This window comes from Ambystoma mexicanum, chromosome 4p, assembly GCF_040938575.1.
Source record: "Ambystoma mexicanum isolate Mex_15411 chromosome 4p, UKY_AmexF1_1, whole genome shotgun sequence".
In the NCBI taxonomy this organism is placed as follows: domain Eukaryota; kingdom Metazoa; phylum Chordata; class Amphibia; order Caudata; family Ambystomatidae; genus Ambystoma; species Ambystoma mexicanum.
In genome coordinates this window covers 174,812,920-174,839,316 of record NC_090927.1, presented here as the reverse complement: position 1 = coordinate 174,839,316, position 26,397 = coordinate 174,812,920, and positions in this window count along the sequence as shown.

Below are 26,397 nucleotides of genomic sequence, written 5' to 3'. Positions count from 1 at the left end.
TTTGACCCCCAGTATCTCCCACATCCTTGTCATCACTTCACTGGTGAAGTGGCTACCCCTGTCTGACTCAATCCTTTGAGGTAGACCAAAACGGGAAAAGATGTGGTTAATCATCAAGGCAGCTGCCGTTTCTGCCTTGCAATTTGGGGCTGGGAGACATTCCACCCACTTGGTAAACAAGCATGTCACAATCAACATGTACTTATTCCCCCTAGCAGAGCAAATCACGGGGCCTACAAAGTCGATTTGTAAATCTGACCATGGCAGTGTCATTACCCGCTTTTGGAGAGGCGCGCGGTGCGTGAGGGATGATGGCTGAAATTGTGCACACACAAGACACCCCTTCAAGTATTGGTCGAGGTCCTGCCCCATGTGTGGCCAGTATGCAACCTCTCTTAAGATTTCCAATGTTGTGTGAAACCCCCTATGACCGGCGGTGGCCGCATCATGGGCGTGACTTAACATCAGGCTTCGGAATGAGGTAGGAACCACCCACTGATCGTGGCCAGCTTTGGATTTCCTTACCAGCAAACCGTCTTGGATTCGGAACATTTTTGGACAGTTCATCAACACTCTTAGGTCCTCTTTCCCAATGTAATCGGTATCCGTCAGGGGAAAGTTCTCAGGGTCCTCAAGGTGCTGGTAAAATTTACCAATAATTGGATCCCCCTTCTGAGCGGTAATCAAATCAGCATCAGGGGTCTCCTTACTCCATTGTGCAATTGAAAGGTCGTTGTGAGCATTTGTCTGGGACCTAGTGATAGCAGTGACCTGGATTTCCCCCAATAGGGACTCAATCTCAATTAGATCCCCTTGGATGGCCCCGGTTTTGGCCAGCTGATCAGCTAAGTCATTTCCAGTTTTGTCTGGTCCCTCTACTTTGGAATGACCCTTGATCTTTTTCCAATAGATGGTCATCTCATTCGAGGTGACCAGATCATCAATGTTTTGAATCAACTTCCCATGTTTCAAGGGTTTGTTGTTAGCACATAACATGCCTCTGGTTTTCCAATTAACCAGGTGCTCCACGAACCCGTTCCGTACATAATCCGAATCTGTGATTATGACCAGTTCGTGGAGTTGATGCTGGACAGCAGTGAGGATGGCTTGATGCACAGCCATCAATTCTGCCACCTGACTACTTCGGGGACCAATTTTGTATCCAGCAGAGGGTTCTGGGGACTCATTCACCCATGCATTCCCTACGCCGGCCACCAGTTCTTTCTCCCCGTCGTTGTCAACATGGTAAGAGCATCCATCCACATAGACAGTGGGCATTCCCTCACACTTGTCTTCTTCAAAGACTTTGTGTGGGGAATTAAGGTATGCCTCCATGTTGTCCTTTATTTTTAGACTTTCGTCCTCGAGACAGTTTTCTCTGGCACAATCATGCAAGTCAGCCAGACCTTGCGCGAGGGGACTCTTCTTGTTTTGGCCATATCTGACCTCCACAGGAAAGCCTTGCATTGACAGAATCCAGGAAGTAATTTGGGAATTACTCACATTTCCGGTCCGGATTCTATCACTTTGGAGATATTGCAGAGGCTGGTGTGGAGTCTCCACTATGATGTGTTCCCCCTGGATAAACGGGCGGTAATTCTTCAATGCCCACACCGTTGCCAGGAGTGCCTTCTCACAATCGTTGAATTTTTCCTCCACAGAGGATAAAGTTTTGCTCGCATAGGAGATTACTTTATTGACCTTGTCATGCTTTTGGTATAATACTGCCGTCAAGCACGTATTAGAGAACCCCGTCTCCAGGAAGAACTCCTTGTTTCTGACAGGGTAAGCTAGGCAGGGCGCTTGTGAGAGGCTTCTTTTGAGTTGTCTTATGGCCTCGGCTTGTTCTGGACCCCATTCCCACTTGACCCCCCCCCCTTCAGGAGATGAATCAGGGGTCTGGTGATCTCTGCGTAGCCCTCAATGAACTTTCTGCTGTAATTAGTCAGTCCAAGGAGGCTCCTTAGTTCCCGCAGAGTTGTGGGGTCTTTCAATTTTTGGAGGGCTTCCACTTTCTTTTCCTGGGGACAGAGACCCTGAGGAGTAATCTCATGCCCCAAGAAATTAACACGGGTTCTACACCACTGTGCTTTTTGAAAGGAAAGTTTTGCTCCGGCGGCCCTCAACTGGGCCAGAACATAACGGATCTCCGCTATGTGTTCCTCCACAGATGAACTTTTGATGAGGACATCATCTACATAAGCCAGGTTACCCCTCGCACCCAGGTCGGGCATGGCCTTATGTAGGAAAATATTGAACTCATTACCGGAGTTGAGGTATCCGAAGGGAGTCCGGGTCCATGTGTATTGCTGGCCCCCAAAGGTAAAAGCCAGCTTGTATTGGTCCTCCCTACTGACAGGCACAGTCCAGTATCCATTGGTCAGGTCTATTGCAGTGAATACCTGTGACCCCTGAATCTGGGCCAGCCCTTGGTCAATGTAGGGCAGAGGCCATCGGGAAGTATGGACCTGTTTGTTGAGCTCCCTGAGGTCGGTGCAGAGTCTCCACTGGCCGTTTGGCTTTAATATTCCCAGCACCGGATTATTGAAGGTGCTGTGGATGGGACGGATTATTCCCCTGGACTCAAGGTTCTTAATTATTTCAGTAAGGAACTCCATTGATGCGAGAGGCAAACGATATTGCTTCACAAACACAGGAGTCATGCCAGGGTCCGTGGGGATTGTTGTTGTGTGGATGTCAGTGCGACCACAGTCATATGAGTCTACCGCAAAGAGATCTTGGAAATCCAAGAAAACTTGTTTCAACTTTTGCTTTTGTTCCAGAGTCACACAGGCATCAGCTAGGTTGACTCTCTCTTCCACCATCTGCCTGAAGCCTGGAAAGACTTCTGGTTTGGCTAATTCAGCGGCCTCCTCCAGCTGGGTGGAGAAGTCCCTGGTCAGAGTGCTGATTTGGACTGGAGGCTTCAGGTGGGAAAGGCAGCCCTCATGGACCTGGAAAATCACCTCATCCCTCCTGAAGTCACAAGTCACATCTTCCTTACCATAGGGGCAGGAAGTGTACACCAGGAAGTTCCCCCCATGCCGGGTAAAAATCCTGTCTGGTGTGGTTTTGTCCTCACTGTCACTGTCAAAACAGTCCTTGGGGATTGGTCCTAACAGTTCATTTACTAAGTCGATGGAAAAATGTCGGTCATCAACCGCCATTCCAATAATGGTGCCTGCGGCTAGAGTAATACTCTTCAAGTCGCTGTTATCCACCTCTATTGGAATGGTGTCATGTTCTATGTTGACTAATGGTGTTGGGTTTACCCCTAACCCTTGCTGTTGGAGAGAAGCGTTTAGATGTATGTAAGCATCAGGGTTTTGCAGATATTGTCCTCTTTTAACTTTCACTTCCAGGGAGAATTGTCGGGTCCTTTCTGGGATGGTGACTTCCTCTTTAACCTGAATTTCAACTGCATAAGGTAGCAATTGAGCTGACCTAAATGCTTTTTCTGGATCATCAAAGCCTATGGGATTATCCGCTAATCGGGACCAAGCTTTGAAGTTTATTAGGTCCAAACTAATGGCAAAGAGATTGAGAATGTCACTGCCTAAGTAAAAGGCGGCAGGGACGTCTCGCACAACCCAACAATTGTGGACTATGCTCTTGTTGCCAATGGAGATTTTGAGCATACACCTGCTTGGCAGGAGATGTTTGGAATTAGGCGCTTCCAGGTCCATTTCCCATTGGTCTATCAGTTTGAATGTGGGAATGGCTGGATCTTTTGGGAGTTGGCGGAACATGGCTTCGCTGATGAAGCTCTTACCGTTGTTCACACACACTCGAGCGAGAACAGAGTCCTTCCCATCATTTAACTGAACAGGGATGAACAACTGCTCTCCAATTTGCTGAATATCAGCCAGGCTCTGAGCTGATTTCACATCTTTCTGGACTATAGGAGTGGGAGTTTCTGATTGTGGATTAGTATAGAATTTCAGAGTGTTTCCTTCCAGCGTGGAGTACCACTTTAGGCTGGAAGGAAGGTTGATTTTCAGAAATAGAGAGGACCCCCCATCACCAGTCTGTTGTCCTACTGCTATTACTGTCACGTCTGGAATTTGGCTATTCTGGAAGTGAAATTCTACTTGGTCAGATTTTTGTTCAACCATGTGGCAGGTGCCGTTTAAACTAACATGGTTGACACTCTGTTTTAATTTTATTGGTCGGCTAGTCTGGGTCCAGAGGACCCGGTTTACGCAATCTATTAGGGGTGACAACCTTCTCAGGAGGTCATTCCCTAGTAAACAAGGGGTGCCCTCCGGGGTCACAACTATGACCGGGTGTTTCAACTTGTGTCGCCCAATTTTAATGTCCAAATCTGCCGTCCCCTCGACGGGAATTTCCTTCCCGTCATAGTTCTGGAGTTGCCCAGGAAGAGAGGTGAGAGGAATTTGGTAATTCTCTCCCCTTCCTGCATTCAGTTCGTCAAAGGCCCTTCTGGACAGAAGGGTAGCTTGAGATCCAGTGTCCACCAGTGCCAAAATTGTACCCTGCCCCTGTACTTGTACCGGGGCATAATATCTTCCCTCCTTCTCCTCAAGGGGGCACAGATAATGTACATTTTTGGACAACTGGTGGGCTAATTTTCTGGTTTTGGACATTGCAAGAGAAGAAATTTGGGCAGAATTCTGTGGAGAGCCTTGGGAATCTGAAAGAAAAATTTGGCAACTGGAGATCAGAGCCATTGTGGGTTCCCCTGGCTCCGGTTCCGGACCGCCCCCCCCCTTTTTGGAGGCAGTCACCAGGATGGGTTTGAACCAGGGGATTTTCTTGCTGTTGGTTCTGGGATGAGATGGTGGGCGGCGGTAGCTCAGTCTCCACATCTCCCCAGTCTGGATTTGCATCCCTAGGGACCCATTTTTCTTTGGGAGGAGTTCCCCCCTCTCTGAAGGAGAAGATCCTTTTCCCTGGATCCTCTGAGGATCCCTCTCCCTCAAATTGGAAGATCTGTACCTCCTCCTCAAACTGAGTCTGTTTGGGTCTTTTGTTTCTCCTACCCCCCCTCTGCTCCTTAGGAGGCAGACTTTCAGGGGCAAGAGATTTTGTTTCCGGTTCCTGGGTTTCCAGGGGCTGTTTACAAGTGAGGGAGGAAGCTTCCTCCAAGGCTTTACACCCCCCTTCCCCTTGTGCCTCCTCCCTGGGAACGGGTGTGTTATCGGGGTGCTGCCCCCGTCATTGTTCTGGGGCACCAGGTCCAGAGTTGGGTGCGTTCTGCGCCGGCATGCCGATCTGAGGGTTCTGCTGAGCCCTCAGTATGTGACCCAGATCCCGCGCCATGTTTTGAACCTGGCGCTCTAACTGGGAAACCCGCTCAGGCTGATACGGGGCCCTGTTTTCTCCCCTGGGCTGATCCCGGGAAGGGTAGCTGTCCCTCCTCTGGTAATACCCCGGGTTGGGAAGATTTGGATACCCCTCCACCCTTGGCCTCCCCTCTCCCGGATTAGGTTGTCTGGGCTCAGGGAATTGGGGAAAGAAGGGTGGAGGATTTTGGGGCTGGAAATTGGGTGGATACCTGGGGAAAAAGTTCTGCCCAGGATTCGGGGAATTTCTGCCCTCCTGTGGGAAGTTGGGAGGGAAGTTCCCTGGGTTCGGTGCTCGGTTGGATCCCCCCCCTTGGGCTGGGGGAGTCCACACATAACCCAGGATTGGACTGTTACCTTTGTAGCGAGGACTTACATAGTCAGGAGAGCGAGGGACCCCATTTGTGGGGCTGCCTCCCTGGCTCCCTGTCTGTGACTGGCCCGAGGACCTTCTGGGCCTAGCATTATTAGGTGCAGGTAGGTTTTTAGGCCCCCCCATCTCCAACTCTAAAACGGGGGTGACCTTTACCTCTGCCACCTTGGCAGCAGCAGGGGTGCTGTTGGCTTTGGGGTTTTTCTGAGCATTATTTTTGCTATCTACCGGTTTCTGCACCTCATAGATCCGGGTAGCCTGTTCAAGGACCCAGTCTAAAGATCTTTTCTCGTGAAAATCCCTCACGAGCTGGGTCATTATGTATTTGGGCAAGGCATGGAAAAACGTATTAATAAATTCTCTGCTATCCGTGCGCACCCTTCTTGTGGTCTGTGCAAAAGCACGCTTTAACTCCTGCACAAATTCTTGTGGGGCCTGATCCTCCCCACATTGTAAATTGTAGGCTGCCTTGCGAGCCTCTTGGGGATTTCTGTGAACAGAAAAATGTTTTAATATGGCCGCCCTATAGGTGGACCACCTGGAATGATTTTGGTCTTCCAGCCCTGCAAAGAAACTGGAGTACTCTGGGGAGAATGTCCACTTTACATATTGGATACAGCTTTGGCTGTCCTTCAAATGAAAAGTCTCCATCATTTGCTCATAGAGCTCCAAGTGTTCCCAAACAGAATACTTAGCGTTCTTATGGTAAGGCGTGATGAAGCTCCTGATCGCCTTAATCTGCTTTAAGGGGTCCTTAAGCAAGGCCCTTTTTGCCTTATTGGCCTTTTTGGTTCGGGTAACCCTTGTCCATTCATCCTCTGACTCAGAGGCACTGCTCCCAGAGGTTCCTGTCTGTTCTTCCAGGTGTTCCCGGATTCTGCGAGCCTGGGAATGGCTGGCAGAATGTGGGGACCTGGTCTCCTGTTTCCTGTGGTGCTCAGAGGAGTCCTCAGATCCCTCCTTGCTGCCAGGATTTGCTGGGTACCCCCCCCCACTGACCTAACTGGGCAGAGGTTTTCAGGATGCCCTTAAGGGGCCTACTCTCCTGGGGTTCCCCACTGAACTGTACTGTACTTGGGTGCCCATACCCGGATGCCCACCCCTCCATTCCTGAGTGGTACTGGCCTATGAGCCCCATACTTTTAGCTGGATAGTAATCTGCCATCCCTGTGGCCCTGTGCTCATGTGCGCCAGGGGACATGGGGGTGGTAGAGTCCAGGGACTGGGAGAGATGAAGGCCCCTGGTGTTAGGGCTCCTGAGGTTATGGTCAGGAGTCTCTCTTTCCCAGCGGACCTCATCTCTATCCGCCCCTGCTCCCTGTTGCAATGCAAGAGCCTGCATTTGTGCTTTCAGTTCCTCAGTCAAGGCCTTACTAGACTCTATCAGTCTCTCCTGCATCGCTACCTGTTGTTGGAGCCTATCATTGTGTTGACAGAGGGCCTCATTTTCCCTCTGTGCTTCCTGGTTGGTCCTGGAGAACTGGGCCAGTCTTTGCTGCAGGAGGTTTACCTCCTGAGTCCCATCCCTACTGGCCTGCTCCTTTCTTGCCAGAGCATCTTCCACCCTTCTGGTGTGCTCTACCAAGTTCTGGTTTTCTTTTTGGAGGTCACCCAGCCCCTGGAGGGCCAGGTGATTTTCTTCAATTTCCTTTTTTAAGTGGCAGACTTCCTGGCCTAAAGTGTCTCTTTCCTGACTGAGAGCCTGCATCTGTGCTGCCAGGTCGTCCCTCTGTCGTTGAAAGGCACCAGCTTTTTGGCGCTCCTCATCAAACTCTGCCTGGGTATCCAGGTCTTTCAAAATCAGTTTATTGCTCTCTGCCTTTTCCCTTTCTAGGTGGCTTTGCAGGGTGACTACCTGCTCAGCACATGCCCTATTGAAGTCTAACTGTTGCTCCAGCTTTTTCTGGCTCTGCAGTAGGGAGTCCAAACCTTCTTGGTACTCCTTCTGCAAGGCCAGAAATCTGGTATCCTGGTCAGCCTTTTCCTGTTGCAGGATGTCCATATCCCTCTTTATTTTAATGATGTGCTGTCTACTCTCATTTTCTGACTCCTGGCTCCCCTGCAGCCTCTGCTCAGAAGAGACCAGGTCAGATTGGATCTTCTCTAACGCCATCTGTCGCTTATTCGCCAGATCTTGGCTTTCAGTACATTTATCCTGCATGTCTCCCATATATAGGTACAGGTATGCGGCTATCCTAACCATCTTGTCTTGTTCATCCTTAGCTTTAGGAGCCATGTATAGTTTACTCAGGGCCACATGTAGGGGACCCTGATCTCTCCATAGGTCTGACCCTGTTTCAGTGACCTGTCGCGTGATGGCCTGCAACCAGGCATCCTGGCCCTGTTCAGTCCATTCACCTCTCACAAATAGTTTATGTAAGAGGTGCTCTCTGGCTATTTTCATGTCTACTAAGGTCGTCATTCTAGAGATTGGTCTCTGTCCTGACTTACAGAAATTTGTATTTTATTTTTACAAAACAGACCTTTTCCTTAGAGCGTTGCTTTGAGGAGTGCTTTACAGCGTAACACAGCGTGGTGATCCGACCGGATATGTGTATCTGGTCAGCTGGCACGCTGTATTAATCTGCACAAGTGATAGATCTAATCCAAACGTCCGGCACGAGCCCCCAATTTGTAAGAGGATTCAATTCAGCACTACAGCTAAGTCAGCGCCTAGTCTAGAATACTGGATGAAAACCCTTATTGATATATCTTTATGTCCAGTTCATGCGTTCTGGATGACTACCCTTATATAACACCCCTCTCTTGGAATCCTCCTGACCCCACTGAGCCAAGAAGTAGTTCTGTTTTGCAAGTTAAAAGGTTTATTTGATAATTTAAACAATATATATTATATCACGCTTTATAATAAATTAATAATTGGATATCACACTTAATCTGGTATGATAAAGATTAACAACGGAGAATCTGGCACTAGCACACTTCTTGATAATCACTAAGGAGTTGACATGAAATGGATAAGATAGCAACAATACTTTTATGGTTTCAAATGGATGCAATGTGGAATGAAATGCAGTAAAGAAAATAACTTGATAGGATTTCAGCAAAAGACAATGTAATCACTTTCTTGGACAATTCACCCCCCCCTTTTATGCAATGCAAGGAAATGGAAGGAAGGCACACAGTTCTCAGAAATGCAATTAAATGTGATTCAGTTAACCCCAGCAAGCTTAGACTACAGAAGTTTAAAACACAGGCAAAATACTTTTATATGTGCTGGCAATGAAGAAAAAAAATATGCTAAAATGCTTTTAATTCCCTCTAGAGGTTCAGGGTGAGTGGTATATGCTTTGAATAAGTTCAGGATCACTTTAGCAAGGATCTAGGGTGTAACTAGCAGGTTAAACGAATTTCTGGCAAATGGAAGGCAAGCAGCAGCCGATTTTTACACGTGAAGAAATTTGCAAATCGCGGCAAAATTTGCGAATGCGCCGAGCGAGATTACAGAGGAACTACAGGTCGTTTTTCAGATTTGAAATTTTAAAGTTCAAAAAGACAAGTGCAGCTTGCAACTAGAAAATGACAAGTGACAGCTTTACAAATGACAGGTGACAGTTAGGAGACAGTTCTACTTAGATTAAACTAGATTGAATTATATTATTTTAACTAGGAGATTGGTTCTGCACAGTTTTCTAGGTACTCACACTATATTCTTGAGTGAAATGGGCCTCGCCATGGATCTGGTCAGGTTTTAGACGGGACTCTGGTCTCTGCACTTTACAGTGATCTGGGTCAGCTCTCTCTGGTTCTGCTAACAGGTCAGCTCTACTCTGCTGGTCTGGTCTGGGTCTCTGAAGGTTGATGGAGGTAAAGTATGGATTTTCCCGGCAGCGCTTCCAGCTGCAAATGGATTTGAAGGTCCCTATCTGTCCTGTCTCTCTGCTTTTATGTGTTTTTAAAATGGGTGTGTGTGAGCAGCATCACTAGCCAGCCCCTCTCCACTTATCATTGGCCAAGCTTTCATTTCTCCCCTGATTGGGGGAGCTAAGTTGTGTCGGAGTGATGTCATTTTACAGCCTGCAGAAAGTCCACTCCTCCTGTCAACTTGCACACAAATCTAGATTTGATCAAATACATATTTCATAGCTACACAGTGGTTTGAAATTATATGCACCCATCACATATCACAGGAGGTATCCCCTGTTCCAACGCTGCTCTTCCTGGGAGCTTGCATTCAGAAATGGCAATATTTTGCACTTTTTAACTGGTTTGCAATTCCGGACATTGACCCAAATTTACTCACATGTGCGCAAGGAGTATGGACATTAGTTGATGAAGTGTCAGATTTTTCACATGCACACATTTTGAGTAATATCCTCTTTTCCGCTAAAACTCCCCTGAACATACCACCGGTTCTAAAAACCTCTTAAAATGTGGGCAGAAAAATCACAAGAATTATGGTATCATTTATACAATTTTCACATGTCCGCTCTATGAATGATCCATCTTTTTAGAGTTATGTTCTGGCCCCAAAGGGGTGTGGTTTTCCTCCAGCACAAGGTTGAATTTCTGGTTTTTCCAGTTCTGCCAAGCCAGCTTGCTCTCACAGGCAGTGCCCCTCCCCTTTGCTTCAGGAGGAAGCTACTTTTACGACATCTGCAATAAACCATCTGCCTGAGTCAGGAGAGGGCTTTGTTCAGAGCTCCTGTATTCTGTGGGGGCCCCCCTTAATTCAATTATCAGAGAGATGGCATATCCTTAGTGTGGCCAGCAAAAGGCAGATAGGCCTGGGAACACAGCTGTGACTCAAGTTTCACTCCTGATGGGGGTGGCTGGTGGGCAGAATTCAGTTCCTTAAGCCAGGTTTCAGATAAAATGTCACTTTTTGTTACCCAGTTTAAGTCAAGACAATGTTTACATATGCAGCTAAAATGCTGATTCTAAGTTTAAAACTATGACATTTAAACAAATGCAACCTATGTGACACTCAGAAATAGGTCACTCATTTGTTTTAAACATTTAGATTGTTTTAGTGTCTTTCAGTCCAAATTTACTTAAACTGCTGAAATCCACAGCTCAGCCAGTCTTGTTATAAACCTTCAAGTCACTTCAGAATATAACTTTACATTGGATCCACCTCTTAAAATGTCTTTCTTTGGCATGTTTTGGGTTCATTTATTCAGTTTTCTACAAAATCTGGTGGTTTTAAAATGCCGGCTTTTGGATAGTGGTGAGTACTGGTACTGCACCCCTTTTTGGGATTTAAGAAAATGAATTCTCCACAGTTATGGGTTTGCTTTTGGCAATCAGCATTGCCACTCCCAATGGTTTCAGACTACTGTGTGGGTAGTCCAATGGTGGTTTTAGGCAGTGTCCTTCTGTGCCCATAACATCGGCAAAAATGAGTGGCAGCCTATTCTTCATGCATTTCCCTGTGCATTTTCTGGGAAGCTCTGGCCATCATGATGTTTTCCATGTCAGTACTGCACAGTTTTGAGGTAGGGCTCGGATGCGTGGGTAAATACATCCCACAACAAACACCTTTACCCGGTTCCGGGGGGAACCCCGCTCCTGTGGTTTCCAGTAACCCGGTGCAGATTAATCTACCTGGAAACATGCCGCTGGCCCCACCTGAACGCTTTGCTGGGGACCCCAAACGATTCGCCGTATTCATGAATCAGTGTCATTTGCACTTCCTATGCAGACCTGGGGCCTTCCCTAATGATCAGACCAAGGTAGCCTTTGTGTTGTCATATCTCAGCGGCTGTGCTGCCGATTGGTCAGTCCCACTGGTAACTAAAGATGACCCGATTCTTCGTGATTTTCAAGGATTTCAAACAAGCATGGAAAGGTTATTTGCTCGACACTCCCAGGGACAGGCTCTGGATGACGAACTTCTATCTCTGCGACAGGGCAATCAAGACCTTCTATCCTACATTGCAACCTTCAATAGACTAATTGTGGAAACTGGTTGGCCAGAGGATAAAAGAATCACGTTATTCTATCGAGATCTACGCGGAGAACTTAAAGATGTCCTGGCACAAGTTGTAAATCCGCCCCAAGAATGCACTGAATATATAGACTTAGTGGTCCAATTGGATCACAGGCTGCAAAACAGAAAAGCAGATCGGTCCAAGTTTGAAACCCGGGTGTTGGCCAAGACCCACGCTAACCCCAAGGGGGCTGATGGCTCGGAGCCTATGCAAATCAGAGGGGTTAAAGGACCCCTAACTCAAAAAGAACGGGAAAGAAGACGACAGATGCAATTATGCCTTTATTGTGGGTCGTCTGGACACTTTCTACGAGATTGCCCGGTTAAGCCGCCCAAGAAGGTGGTAGGAGCCACTGATAAAATCCATGGAAACTCTGTACCGGGAAACGACCACGCCCGGCAAGCGTAGGGGTCCGCTTGCCGAGCTTGAAAACTAACTCTCAGACCTCGCATTTCATTGTGCCAATGGTCCTCGTAGATCCGGAACAGCCTAAACGGTTGCATGCTATAAAGGCATACATCGATAGCGGGGCTATAGGAAACTATGTGGATCGAGAATTGGTCTCTAGGATAAACCTCCCTCTGCGTCCTAAAACCAACAAAGATGTCATCACCACAGTAGATGGAACCGAAATTGCCTCTGAACCGGTAACACATTCCACAGCTGAGGTGACACTTGTTGGTCCGGATGGCCATCGGGAGGCAGTTGTGTTTGATGTAATCAAGGCTCCACAGTTTCAGCTTATTCTCGGAATCCCTTGGTTAGAGACACATAATCCTCGAATTGATTGGCGAGCGAAGAGAATAACCTTCCCGGATTGTGCACAAACCCGCTACCCAGAAAATCCAAAAATTAATCTAGCATCAGTAACCTCTGCGTGATGTCCCCGTGCAACTACCTCCAGAGTACCAAGACTTTCAGGACATCTTCCAAAAGGAACAGGCCAACACGTTACCTCCCCACAGATCGTACGATTGCCAAATCGATCTGGTGCCCGGTGCACAACCCCCTTGTAGCAGGATTTACGCCCTTACTGAACCAGAGAATCTGCATTTGAGACAATATTTAGATCAATACCTCGCCAATGGTTTCATTCGCCCGTCAAAGTCCCCGGCATCCTCAGCTTTGTTCTTCGTGCCTAAAAAAGAAGGCGACCTTAGAACTTGTATCAATTACCGCGCATTGAACCAGATAACTGTTAAAAATCGTTACCCTCTGCCTCTGATCCCTGAACTCCTTGACCAGGTGAAGGACGCTTGCGTATACACCAAGTTAGATCTCCGGGGGGCTTATCATCTGGTACGAGTAAAAGAAGGCGACGAATGGAAAACGGCCTTCCGTACAAAATATGGACTATTCGAATACCAGGTGATGCCTTTCGGGTTGTGCAACGCGCCTGCAGCCTTCCAATTCTTCATGAACGATGTCCTTCGTGAACTCATCGATGTCTGTGTTGTCGTGTATATCGATGACATTCTTGTGTACTCCTCTTCGGAATCTGATCACAGAAAGCATGTCAGGGCCATCCTAGAGAAACTGCGCCAGCACAAACTGTTTGCCAAGTTGGAAAAATGTGTTTTCCATACCACCGAGGTTGAGTTTCTCGGATTCATCCTGACACCTAAAGGGGTCCGAATGGATTCACGGAAAGTGGATGCCATCCTCAAATGGCCATCACCTAGTTCGGTGAAAGGTGTCCAAAGCATGCTTGGTTTTGCCAACTTTTATCGCAGGTTTATCCCGGAGTTTTCACGTGTGGTGCAACCCATCACTGCACTCTTGCAAAAAAATAAACATTTTGAATGGACCGAGGAAGCAGAACAGGCCTTTCAGGAGTTGAAAGCCAAGTTCACGTCCGCACCTATTTTGAAGCACCCGCGTCCCGATCTCCCATATATAGTCGAAACCGACGCGTCCAGCTTAGCCATGGGAGCTGTCCTGTCTCAGAGAGACCCTGAAACCAACCAACTGCACCCCGTAGCATTTTGGTCCAGAAAGTTCTCGCCGCCGGAGATAAATTATGCGATCACCGATAAGGAACTATTAGCCATTAAGTCCGCCTTTAAGGCTTGGCGGCATTCTCTCCTCGGCGCCCGGCATACCATCACCGTGATCACTGATCACCGAAATTTACAATATTTAAAAACTGCCAAGGCTCAATCGTCTCGACAGCTCCGATGGGCTTTGTTCTTTGCTGAGTTCGATTTTGTAATCACCTACCGCCCCGGCTATAAGAATGGTAAGGCGGACGCTCTATCCCGAATTGGAATGGAAGAAATATACACAAACTCAGAACCTGTGCCGATAATTCCCGAACAAAGAATTTTGGGGATAACCACTTTACAAACCCTTGAAGACATTCAAGCACGAGTGAAACAATTCCTGGACTCTTCAGCCTTGCAGGATTGGATCAAAAGGGGGTCTAACTTTTCAGTCAAGGATGGCTTACCTTACTTCCAAGGACGCTTATTTTTGCCAGAAAAGGAATTGCAAGAACTGGTTATTTCCCGTCATCATGATACCCTGATGGAAGGACATCCTGGCATTGCCAAAACAGAGGAAAAGGTTAAACGACAATTCTGGTGGCCTTCCTGGCGAAAGGATATTAAATCTTTCGTGATGTCCTTTGGAGTTTGTACCCAAAACAAAGGTCAAAAGACAAGACCCGCCGGTCTTCTTCAGCCCTTAGACATTCCACCAGCACCTTGGCACACCCTGTCACTAGATTTTATCACGGACCTGCCCTCTTGTAATGGTTACAATACTATTCTGGTCGTGGTGGATTTATTTTCCAAAATGGCCCACTTTATTCCGTTGAAAGGATTACCTTCAGCCTTTGTTCTTGCCAAGGAATTCCTCGAAAATATCATCCGTTTGCATGGATTCCCGTCCATACTAGTCTCCGATCGGGGAAGCCAGTTTATTTCTCATTTTTGGAAAAAGTGTTGTCAACTGGCACAAATCGACGTAAGACTCTCGACCAGCCACCACCCACAGACCGATGGTCAGACGGAGAGAACGAACCAGACCCTTGAACAATATCTACGATGTATGTTGCACCAATCGGAGGGTAATTGGAAGGACATTTTATGGGTGGCTGAATATGCATACAATAACTCGATACACTCTGGAACTGGTCAGAGCCCCTTTTATACCCTATATGGACATCACCCTCGTACTTCAGACTTGGACTCACCTCTGAGCCTTGAAATGCCCGCAGTGGACCATTTGCATTATACGATTACTCAAGCCTTCAAGGATGCAACTGCACATTTGCAACATGCGAAAGGGAAATACAAAAAGAATGCGGATCTGCATCGAAGAGAGGCGCCTCCATACCAAATAGGGGATCAAGTATGGTTGGCTACCAAACACCTATCACTCAAGGAGCCTCGAACTTTTAATCCAAGGTATTTAGGCCCTTACTCGATCAAAGCTATAATCAACCCAGTGGCAGTCAAGCTCGATCTACCAGCTAACATGTGGATTCACCCCGTTTTTCATGTGTCACTTTTGAAACCAGTGCACCCAGGAACCAGATTAACAAAGCCACCAGAACCGATTCAGATAGATGGGGAGCCTGAATTCGAAGTGAAGAACATTTTGGATTCTAAGATCTCAAAATCAAAAATTTTCTATCTAATTGATTGGAAAGGGTACGGGCCTCAGGAAAGGTCTTGGGAACCCAGTGATCACGTACATGCATCTCGGCTGGTAAAAAGGTTCCATCGAAATTTCCCAAACAAACCGAAACCTCCAGAAGGAACGACCTTGGGAGGGGACTTGGGGGGGAGTGCTGTCATGATGCCTACCCCCGGAGCACCAGGCCAGGCCCAGCACCCCCAGAAGCAGGCATCATGCCCTCGGGTAAAAGCCCAGCGGCCCCTTATAGGGGCTCTTTGGACTCAGTCCTGGCGCCTTTGGCGCCAGGCTCATGTTGGACAACAGTCCTGGCACCATAGGCGCCAGGCTCATAAAGGGAGGTGTTTTGTGCACTTACCTGATGCAGACCATGCTGCACGCTTCAGGCCTCCCTGAGAGCTGAAAGGGACTATTTTTTCATAGGGACTATTTTTTCACTCGGGCGTGGCCAGGGAAGGATACATACCTAGTTGGGGAAGGATACATACCTGGGACTTCTTTGGAGGCTATTTAAGCCACGCCCAGACAGCAGCTCATGCTTCGCGTTGTTCTGCTTCCTGCAGCTTAACGCTCACCGTGTCTGCTCCTGCTCCTGGACTCCAGCCACGCCCGCCTCGAACCTGGAAGACCTGCAAGGAAGGAAGAGAAGAGAAAGATGAAAACCAAGGACTATTTCAAACTTCTTACCTGCATCCGGAATCTTCTCGCCAGCATCCCTGAAGAAAGACTTCCATTTAAAAGCATCGCGTTGCTCGCTGCAGTGCCACGCTTCACTCACCTGTCCTCGAGACATCTCCCGGCTCCATCGCGGCTGTCAGCATTGGACGCCACATCTCGGCACCTAGGGGAGAGAGGAAGAAACAAAAGGTGAGCAGAAGGAACACAGAAGGAAAGCCTGATTAACAGCCATAATACTTACCGGCTTTTCTTCCACATTTCGGGTCGGCGCCGCCCCGTTGGCAGGTACCGTACCCCAGCCCCTATGGGGAAAGGACAAGAGACATTTCTGGGGAATGATAAGGACATTTAGAGGGATCGCCCTCATCACTACTCACCTCGGCAGTTTAACCCCTCGACGCATCGCCTTCATTCTGCACCTGAAATAAAGGACAGATCACAGGTTAGAAAGACAATATAAAGGGGGCCTCACTTGAACTTTGAACTTTCATACTTACGGCGCATCGCTCAGGAAAGTCAAGTGTATTTTGCCAGCGCCATTCTGAAAACAAGTGAAGTAACTGGACGAACACGCACCCCTGCACCAGAAGAAGGATGGAGAGTTCATCCTTCCAAACCATAAGGTGAGCTTAAACCGGGGTTTGGAGGAAGTTAGAGAGGAATGAAGGGGGAAAGGGGGGAGCTAGCACACTATTCTGCAGACTGTTAATCCCCTTTCTCATCTGCAGAAGGATATTCCTACGGGCCAGGCAAGCACGATTTGGAAGTCCTGTCCAATCGGTGTTCCGGGTCCTGCGCATCACGCTAGAAGAGGCCACAGCAATCCAGACTAGACCAGCGCCCCCGTGGGAACCAGGTGAGCTTTACAAACAGGCATTCACTACAGCACTGATTCTGCGACACCCCCGACCAGAACTACCATATGTAGTCGAAACCGATGCCTCCAACATAGCCATGGCAGCAGTTCTGTCACAACGGGACCCTGATACTGGACAGTCATATACCGTGGTATTCTGGTCACGCAAATTCACCGCCCCGAAATTGAACTACGCAATTACTGACAAAGAATTGCTAGCGATCAAGGCAGCATTCAAAGCCTGGAGGCATTATCTTTTAGGAGCAAGACACACAGTCACCATAATCACAGATCACCATAATCTGCAATACCTGAAAACCGCCAAAGCTCTGTCCTCACGTCAACTGTGTTGGGCTCTCTTTTTCACTGAATACGACTTCATCATCACCTGCAGACCTGGCGTATGCAATGGGAAAGCAGACGCCCTGTCCCGTATGAGCGAGAATGAGCATGCATTCGCTGCGCCAGACCCGGTGGCCATCTTCCCAAAAGGAAAAGTCCTAGGCATGACTGCCACGGCTTCCACCCTAGATGTCTTAAAATCCGACCTCCATCATTTCATGGATCAAACAGCACAACAGGAATGGGCGGGAAAAGTAGAAAAATACACCATTGTCGACAGTCTGCCATTCTATCAAGGGCGGCTCTACATGGCAGACAAGGAACAACAGAATCAGATTATTGCAAGCTATCATGATTCATTAGTGGAAGGCCATCCGGGAATAGCCAAGACCTTGGCCAAGATAAAAAAAAAATCTACTGGTGGCCAACCTGGCAGAGAGGCGTTGCCCAGTTTATTGCAACCTGTGGTGTCTGCGCACAGAACAAATCCCAAAAATAAAGCCCTGCAGGTCTCCTCCATCCTCTGGCAGTACCTCCCGCAACATGGCACACTCTATCACAGACCGCCCTTACTGCAATGGGTATAACACCTTCTTAATTATTATAGACTTGTTCTCCAAGATTGCCCATGTCATTCCTCTGAAAGGTCTTCGAACTGTATCCGCTTTGGCTACGGTTTTTCTGGAACAAATTGTCCGGTTACACGGTTTTCCATCAGTATTGATATCACACCGGGGAAGCCAGTTTGTCTCTGCATTTTGGAGGAGGTGCTGCAAACTCGCTAAAATCGATCTTCGTTTATCCACAAGCCATCATCCCCACACCGACGGTCAGACCAAACGGACTAATCAAACACTGGAGCAATACTTAAGATGTATGCTGCAACAAACTGAGGACACCTGGAAGGACGTACTATGGTTAGCCGAGTATGCATACAACAACTCTATCCACACCAGTACGGGGCAAAGCCCATTCTTCATTGTGTACGAATGACAACCACGAACATCCGTCTTCGACCCACCTGAATCATTGGAAATGCTGGCAGTACAACACTACACAAGACCATCACCCGTGTCCTCAAAGAAGCCACAGAATATCTAACCAAGGCCCAAGAAAAACAAAAGCAATTTGCAGATCAACATCGGAGGAAGGCCCCAAACTACCAAGTCGGAGACAGGGTATGGTTGGCATCCAAATATATTCCCCTGAAAGACCAACGGGCATTCCGCCCCGATACTTGTTACCTTACACAATCAAAGCTGTGATCAACCCTGTCGCCATCAAACTGGACCTACCAGCCAATATGCAAATGCATCCTGTATTCCATGTTTCTCTCTAAAAACCATTACAGCCTGGTACATGGATCAATGCACCGCCAGATCCTGTAATAGTTAATGGGAAGCCAGGATTTGAAGTGAAGAACATCTTGGAATTCAAATTGGTCCAATCCAAGTTATTGATTGGAAGGGGTACGGACCCCAAGACCGGACCTGGGAACCCAGTGAATGTGTCCACACCCCACGGTTAATCAGACGTTTACATTGCAATCACCCAACCAAACCGAGTTCAGAGAGAAGATCACCCTTAGCAGGGGCCTTGAGGGGGAGTGCTGTCACGACCACACACCCAGGATCACATGCACAAACACTGCAGAGGGTGGGTGCCATGGGACCATGCCGAGGAATTACCTATTTATGGCCCTTCAGGACACACAAATACAGGGGCCCGGCTGGACTCTGTCCTGGCACCTCTGGCGCCAGGCTTATGTACGGAATTAACATTGGGTTGCATTAATTCCATTGGGTCGCTTTCTTTTCAGGCCTCTTTTACATACAAACTGCTGGGTGTGGCTTTCTTGGCCAACTTCACGTGCCAGATACTGGGTGTGGCTGGGTGTGGTAAACAGACCAGGCTAATAGGTGTGGCCAGGGAGCTGAGCTATATAAGCTGCTTCATCCTCGAAGCCAGTGCTTTGCGTTATCTTGCACTTAAAAACAACGTGAGGCTTACCAACGCATGAACCTGCAGATGGAATAGAATACTTACATGGAATACGACTATCCCGCTCAGTCATCTCTCCACAGCAGTCTTCTTCCACGAGCCCGGTCACTTCAAAAGAAGACGACAAGGTTAGAGCATCTCACCAACTGAAAAGCTGCGCCACATTCAAGAGCACGCACGCAACTCTATAATACAGCATACCTAACTGCAGCCGCGAAGCCAATTCTTCACCACTCTGGTTGCAGCAGTCACGCTCAGCAGCTCAAGGGCGCCACTTTTGCCACCTACACGGGGAAAGAGCAAAACAACAAGATTAAAGAAGGAATGGACAACAACACACTGAACGGACAACGTATTGAGGAACGAATGAAAACGAACGGTAACGGGAGACAAACAATACAAAAGACAAAAAAGGGAAGGCTGAAAACAAACACGCGAAGGAAGACAGACAAGAAAAGAACATTATTTACCAGAAGAAGTGGATAGTCGCAGCTGGTCTGGACTACCGCCCGCAAAGGACCAGTGAAGGAACTCAGTCCATGGCAATTAAGCACCCCTGCCAGAAGTAGCAGGATGGAGCACCCACAGACATTAATAATCAGGTTAGCCTTCCGGGACAAGTGCATACAGGGAGGACGCTCCTGGGAAGGGACGGAAGGGCGCAAGGTCGCAACTAGTATCACTCAACACCCTTTGTATTCATGCAGGTGCGTGACCCTGCGAAGCATCTACCGCAGTCACTGGTGCCGAAGACGAGCGCAGCCCAGGGTGCATTTCACCCCTAGGAGGGCTACAACCGTACCCTAACGCCCCAGCAAAGACAAGGTAAGCATAACACCTGTGGCTCATTTGATGCAGTGGGTCTACATTCTGGCATTCTCAATATAACTGCACACCAACTCAGTCAGTCTTTTCCAACATCTCGGGACCTCTGCTATAAGAAATAGGTGTTCCAGCAGATCTGGCACCTGCAGAAGGTGTGGGGTTCCTCAGATTGACATTTGTGCAACCAGTTACAACCATCAGCCTCACCATAAACTAAACAGTACCAGGATTCATTGATTGATTGAATGATTGTTTATTTGTATAGCGCCTAGACACAATGTGTGTGGGGGTCCTGGCTCTTGTATGGCCTCTGTTCTCCTGCATGCCTTTCCACCTGACCACTTGATTCCCATGGAATTGGCGAAGTGCAGACTGGAGAGGGCATGCATATTAGTTGTGCTTCTGTATTTTGTAAATGCAAAAATATAACACTAAACATACATATGTCCTGTTAACTTATTTACTAACCCACTAATAACAAATGGGCTATGCTGGGGGGTCGAACTCATTTCTTCAAGAACATGAATTTTCTAGAGACACCGCAAAAGGGCAGAGTGCTAAGATTCTGAAGCCAGTGCAGAGATCACTGCTATGTTAAGGCTTAAGCATTGGATGCAGAAAAAAGGATCTTACAATGTGCAGATTTTTATGATGTTGCAAGTTACAATTACTTTGTGAAGAGCAAGGATGTATCCGAGATGAAACATTGAAGGGTAGCAAGTTTATATCTTAGGTAACAGGACCTATTGTTCGGAATGGAGTGATCAAACGGACAGCATGACGTCACTGGCGAATTATGGAAGCAAGGAATTGACTGGTCAGTAAATACAGCAACTACAAATTCAGTATAAAGAAGGAAAAAGGAGGCAAGCAAAGGGGGAAGAGAGAAAAGCAGAAAGAGGGAGAAAAACAAGAAGGGCAATCTCGATGTGTGGAGAGCAAAAAATAAAGTCTGCATAAAATAAAAGAGGAGAAAATCAACTGGGTGAGTCGGGAGCAGAAGGAAGTGGCCTCGATTTCGAAGCCTTGGAATGGTAATTAGGAAGGCGGTGCAGAATCGACATGTGTTCTAAGGAACGGGGCCTACACTACCATGGAGAACTGGTAACTTCCTGCAAGCCCTGAGAGAAGCACGCTAATGACAAAAAAACAACAACAAAAAACAGAGCTTGGAACAATTCACACGTGGAGGCACTTACTTTGAAACTGCAGGGGGTCCTTGAAAATAGAACTTATTCTGATAAGACGGCAGCTCTGCGACGTGCAAGAGGGTTCAGCGCATTCAGATGAGAGTAAATTGCATTTAAAAGAGACATTTAAATCAGAACATTGCAGGCTATGGGAACAGCGATCGCCGATTGCACATTAAGTGAATTCTATCACACGTCGCTGCATGTAGCTTAATCTAAACATTTTGATATAAAATGTTTGGACAATTCACAAATTAGTAATCACAGATAATGTTGAAATAGTGGTAGGCCAAGAAATACTACGGGTTCATATGTTTTAACAAGGTTCAATATGGTTGTATAATACATACATTATTTCAATGATGTCTGAACTAATACATTAATTAAAACCAGTTAGTGCCCGTACCAGGTTATCTTTCAATAGAGTTGACTGGTGCCTATTGCTACATCTAGAATTAGGTCATAAGGTAAGAGAAAGTCTTCTCGGGAAGTGGGAGATCTTTAATAGTTGGCTGAAAAGATCCTAAGAAAATGAACTATGAATTGAATGCAAATCAACAACAGGGGGGTTCAACATAAGAGCAAACCATTACATTTAAAATTCCTGAAGGGTATTTATATTTAGTGGATTCAGTTATTCCTAAATTTCTGAATGTGTACAACTGTTTAAGTGCACCTTATACGGTTTGCCTTCCTCCTTGGGGACTTCCCTTGGTTCTTGGGGCTTTACAGATTACGCCAACTCTCTTCCTGATGAATACATCACTCATCCATATATCGAGTGGCTTGGGTGCATTGGTCTACTCCTAGCCTGATTTTAGGGTTCTCCATGAGGCTCACATTCTTAGGATGGAGCAGGATTTCCTGCCCAAGTGGTGCAATTAAAACCTGGGTCTTCCTTCTGAACCCCATAAGTCATCAGAATTGGGTACATACAGAAGGTGGAAATGGAGTCCCATTTATGGGTTAAGTGCCCGGAGGGACCTGCCTGCTGTCACCACAGGATTACGCAAAGATAGAGATGAGGGCGATGAGGATCGTGTGGTCAGTGAATCAAATAATACTGGTAGAGGGTAGGAGTTCCCAGAGATGCCCCCCAGATGACAAGGAGGAAAAGAATGGGGCCATAATGGAGTGAGAAGCAATGGCAGGAGGCATTTACAAAGTAAAAGCAGGAACAAGCGTTCACTTGAAAATACCTGCTGCATAATGCCAGGCACATTATGAAATCTAGGGGACACTACTCCCTACAAGAAGACAGGACTTTTCACATAGGGTACTTGCACAGTGGAGTTTGCACAAATAAAGGGAACATATGAAATCCTGGGTGGAGAGCATAAAACAGTATAGACCTCTCACCACTGTTATTTGACGTCTCGATAGAGCCACTGATAACACTGCTTAGAGACAATGCGGAGTGTATCGGCAACAGGCTTGGCAGTAATGAATACAAAACACTGGCACTCATCACAAGCTTGGTGGTATACGTTAAAGGTGGTTGTAACGGAATTACTGCCACTTTAACCACATAGCCGAAATTAGGGGATGCTGCTAATTCCATCTGTGTAATTAGGCCTGGCGAAATTAGTGCCAGCAGAATTACTGCCAACATCAGGTGAAATAAGCATCCACACTAATTTCGCTAGCGGAATTACCGCCAAGATGCAAAATGGTATTTCTGCCATATCACAAGTTGAAATACTGCCTAAATACTCATCTCAATGTAACTGGGCATAGTAAGATCATTGTCTTTGCCCCCTTTAGTTCCCTCCCCTGCCTTGTCGCGCCTTGACACACTTGTGTAGAGGCGCACTATAAATAAAATTTCATATCATATCATATTGCCAATAATTGGCGGTAATTCCACCAAAAACACAGAGCAGTTACCTCCACTTAAGAGGTGGAGGTAAAAGCATACAGGTGATGGAAAACCAGTCACAGGTGTACCAAATCCACTGTGAAAGAGTACAAAAGGTCTGCACCTGACCCTAATAGACTTTCCAACACTGTGCTGCCACTAGATGTCGCTAACTGGGCCATGCAGCTCCTCATGCTTCACATTGGGCTGCAGGACCAGCAGCACAGGGAACGGCACACAGAGAGGAGGAGGAGATGCCATGCAAGGCGAGCGCACATTCACCAGGTCAGGCCCTCACCATGAACATTGGCTGATATCCAGCTGTTGACCCTGTACCCGCTGGACAGGGAGACCATTGTAGAGCTACTCTCCCTGATCCATAACAACATACAGAGCGGGATTACTATTATTATTATTATTATTATTATTATTATTATTATTATTATTATTATTACTATTATTATTATTATTAATTTTTTAAATTTGTATTTAATGTTGTTGGTTAACATGCTAACCTTTAACATTGAATTACACACAATAAAATTAATAATACATCATTCATATCATATTACAGACAATAAAATGCATAAGACATCACAATTCATCTTCCTGTGACAAAACCGTACATTAAAATACTAGAATTACAAAAAATAAAAAAAGGAAAAATTCAATTTACAGAAAGGTTTAAAGCTTTGATAAAACCTGTAATAGCAATTACTACAGTGTTTGTTTGACCCGCCAAGCAGGTATTTCCAAATCACATCATTCTGACTAGAAGAATACATTTCAGAAACCTTTCTCCAACAATTCCATGGATGGATGGACAAGAAACAATTATGTATTCAAGTGTTTCAGTTTCACTGCTTCTCATACATGTCACTTGATCTTCTGCTAGAATTGTTTACCTAACCAAAACCTGCTTGGTGAGAATGAGTGCTCAGCAAAATTTAAAAAAAATAGATTGTGTACATTTGTCAGGGTATAGTGAGAGAAAAGGAGCCAAGACTCCCAATTATTTATGGTCACTTGCAAGATGCCTTAAAGAAGGATACGAATGCATATTCTCAACTGTACAAATCCAGTCACAGAGATAGAGGGATCTTTTAGCTCTGCCTGGATTGTTAACAAGATCTTCAAATGAACTACCCACTTCTTCTAGAAGATTTCTACTAAATAAGTACATTTCCTCAATCCAAACACTCTACTTTTCCCCCAATGACAGTTTAAAATCTGCTTAGAGAGAGTCCTCAGTCGGGCATAGGAAGCTACGCAGAAACGACAGGTTCTTCCAAAATGCACTTGCTTTCAGTGAGAAGATCCATAGTTCACATCGGATTAAATCCACTGGAGCAGAAGAAGAAAATCCTCAGTGTCCTCAGTGAATAGTTCTAATGGCCTGCAAGAAATCCATGATCACTAAGCCATAACATTCCATCCCACATAAAAGTTTAGGGACTATTTTCCCCAAGTAATATCGTACTGGAGCCAACAAAGAGAACTTCCCATATCTCAAATCCACCCTACAAAACGGATTCCCCAGAGCTGAGACTTGCTCCAACAGCCAGGTATGAGGCTTACCTAAATTCGGTTTAGATGTAACCAGAAAACCGAGATAGATAAGAGAGAAACCTTTTACCACTGCTTCCCCACCTACACACCAACAGAATTTAGTATCCCTCTTGCCCTTGGTACACTGTATCACTTTTGTCTGTGAATGGTACATCTTTAATGAGTGTGTCACTGCAAAGACATTGAATGCGTCAACAAATCTAGAGATGTAGAATCAAATACAAAAAAATCATCAGCGTATGATAACCAAAATGGCCTCGGATTACCCAGCTTGGGAGATATGAATGTTGCTGGTTTCAGGTATCTCCCGATGTCAGACATATACAAGTTAAACAGGCAGGGAGTGAGGACGCAACCCTGCCCGACTTCCTGAGAGGTTCTAATAGCACGGGGCAATAGTCCTGAATGATTTAAGCATACTTTGATGTCTGTTTTCCGCATATAAGCCTATAATTAATCTTAGAAGCCCAGATGGAATACCCCGAGAACGTAATTTGGTCCAAAGCAGATTACGGTCAACTGCATCAAATGCACCAAGCAAGTCTCTAGACACATTTCAGGAGGAACCCATTCAGTGAAGTACCCATGTTGCTACGAAACCCAGTCTGCCTTTTCTCCATTATAGAGAATTCTCTCACCAATGATTCTAGATGTGACAGCAAGATGAGTGCACACCTTGCTGTCAGCATCCAAAAGAGTGATAGGTCTGTAATTAAATGGACTAGCTCTATCACCATTTTTAAAAATCGGAACTATATATGCCATGGACCAAGTGGTTGGGAAAGCATTAGTGATGATCATGTTTTGGAATAGATAAGATAGTGTCCTTGCCCATATTGAGGGCTCACCCTTCAAATTTAGCTTCAGCCCAGTCGGAAAACAGCTAATTTCCTAATACCTGAGTAAAAGCTGCTCCTTTGGGCATTGAATATAGGGATTCAAAGTGCTCTACCCATGTCAATTCTTGGACCGCATTGATTTGAGAACCAGACAAAGAGATGTCCAATCCATTCATTAGGCGCCAGAAGGCATTCAAATTATTATTTTTCAAGGCCACAAGCATCCCCTCAACATCCTCCTGTGTTCTTTGTGCACAAGTTTGAGGGACCCAGTTTTGATAGGATTGTCATATACCCCTGTCGAGGATCTGCCTCTGCTTCAGAGAGATCTCTGCTATACACCTCAAACTCCTAACTGATCACCTCATCTCCCTTATGCGTACGACTAACTCTTCGTTATACAAATGGGTGTGTTTCCTGTTTACTTTTGCATTCCTCATCTGACCCGAAACCCAATTTCTTGTCAGTAGCGAGCCCACGAATTTGGAAAAATTATTCACAGAAAAGATTTTCACCTTCCAAACATCATCATTGTTTTGTAGACTGGTTCACTTTACAAGTAGCAATAGCATTCCTCTTCATCCTGTTTCCAGCAACGTTTGTACTAAACCCTGAATGACCTTTCCTAATGTCCCCTAATGCTCCTAATGCCACCTCAAATCGGACCTCTAACAGGGAGTGGCCACTATACTGGGGAGGCAGACTGTTAAAAAATGAACATTTTGAGGGGAGCTAATCATCCACAAATGTATAGTCAATTATAGAGTGGGAAGTTTCATTTGACCATGTTGGTTGATTGGCATCCTGCCTACTCAAGATATCACGCAGGGGATAAACCCAACCCACCCGAGCCTCCCATCCAAAAGCGTCCATTTCTGTTTTTATTGGTCAAGGGGCCACTCGCTACGTCATCATCCCCTCGCTCATGGACAAGACATTCAGAGTTCAGATCTCCGGTTAGAGC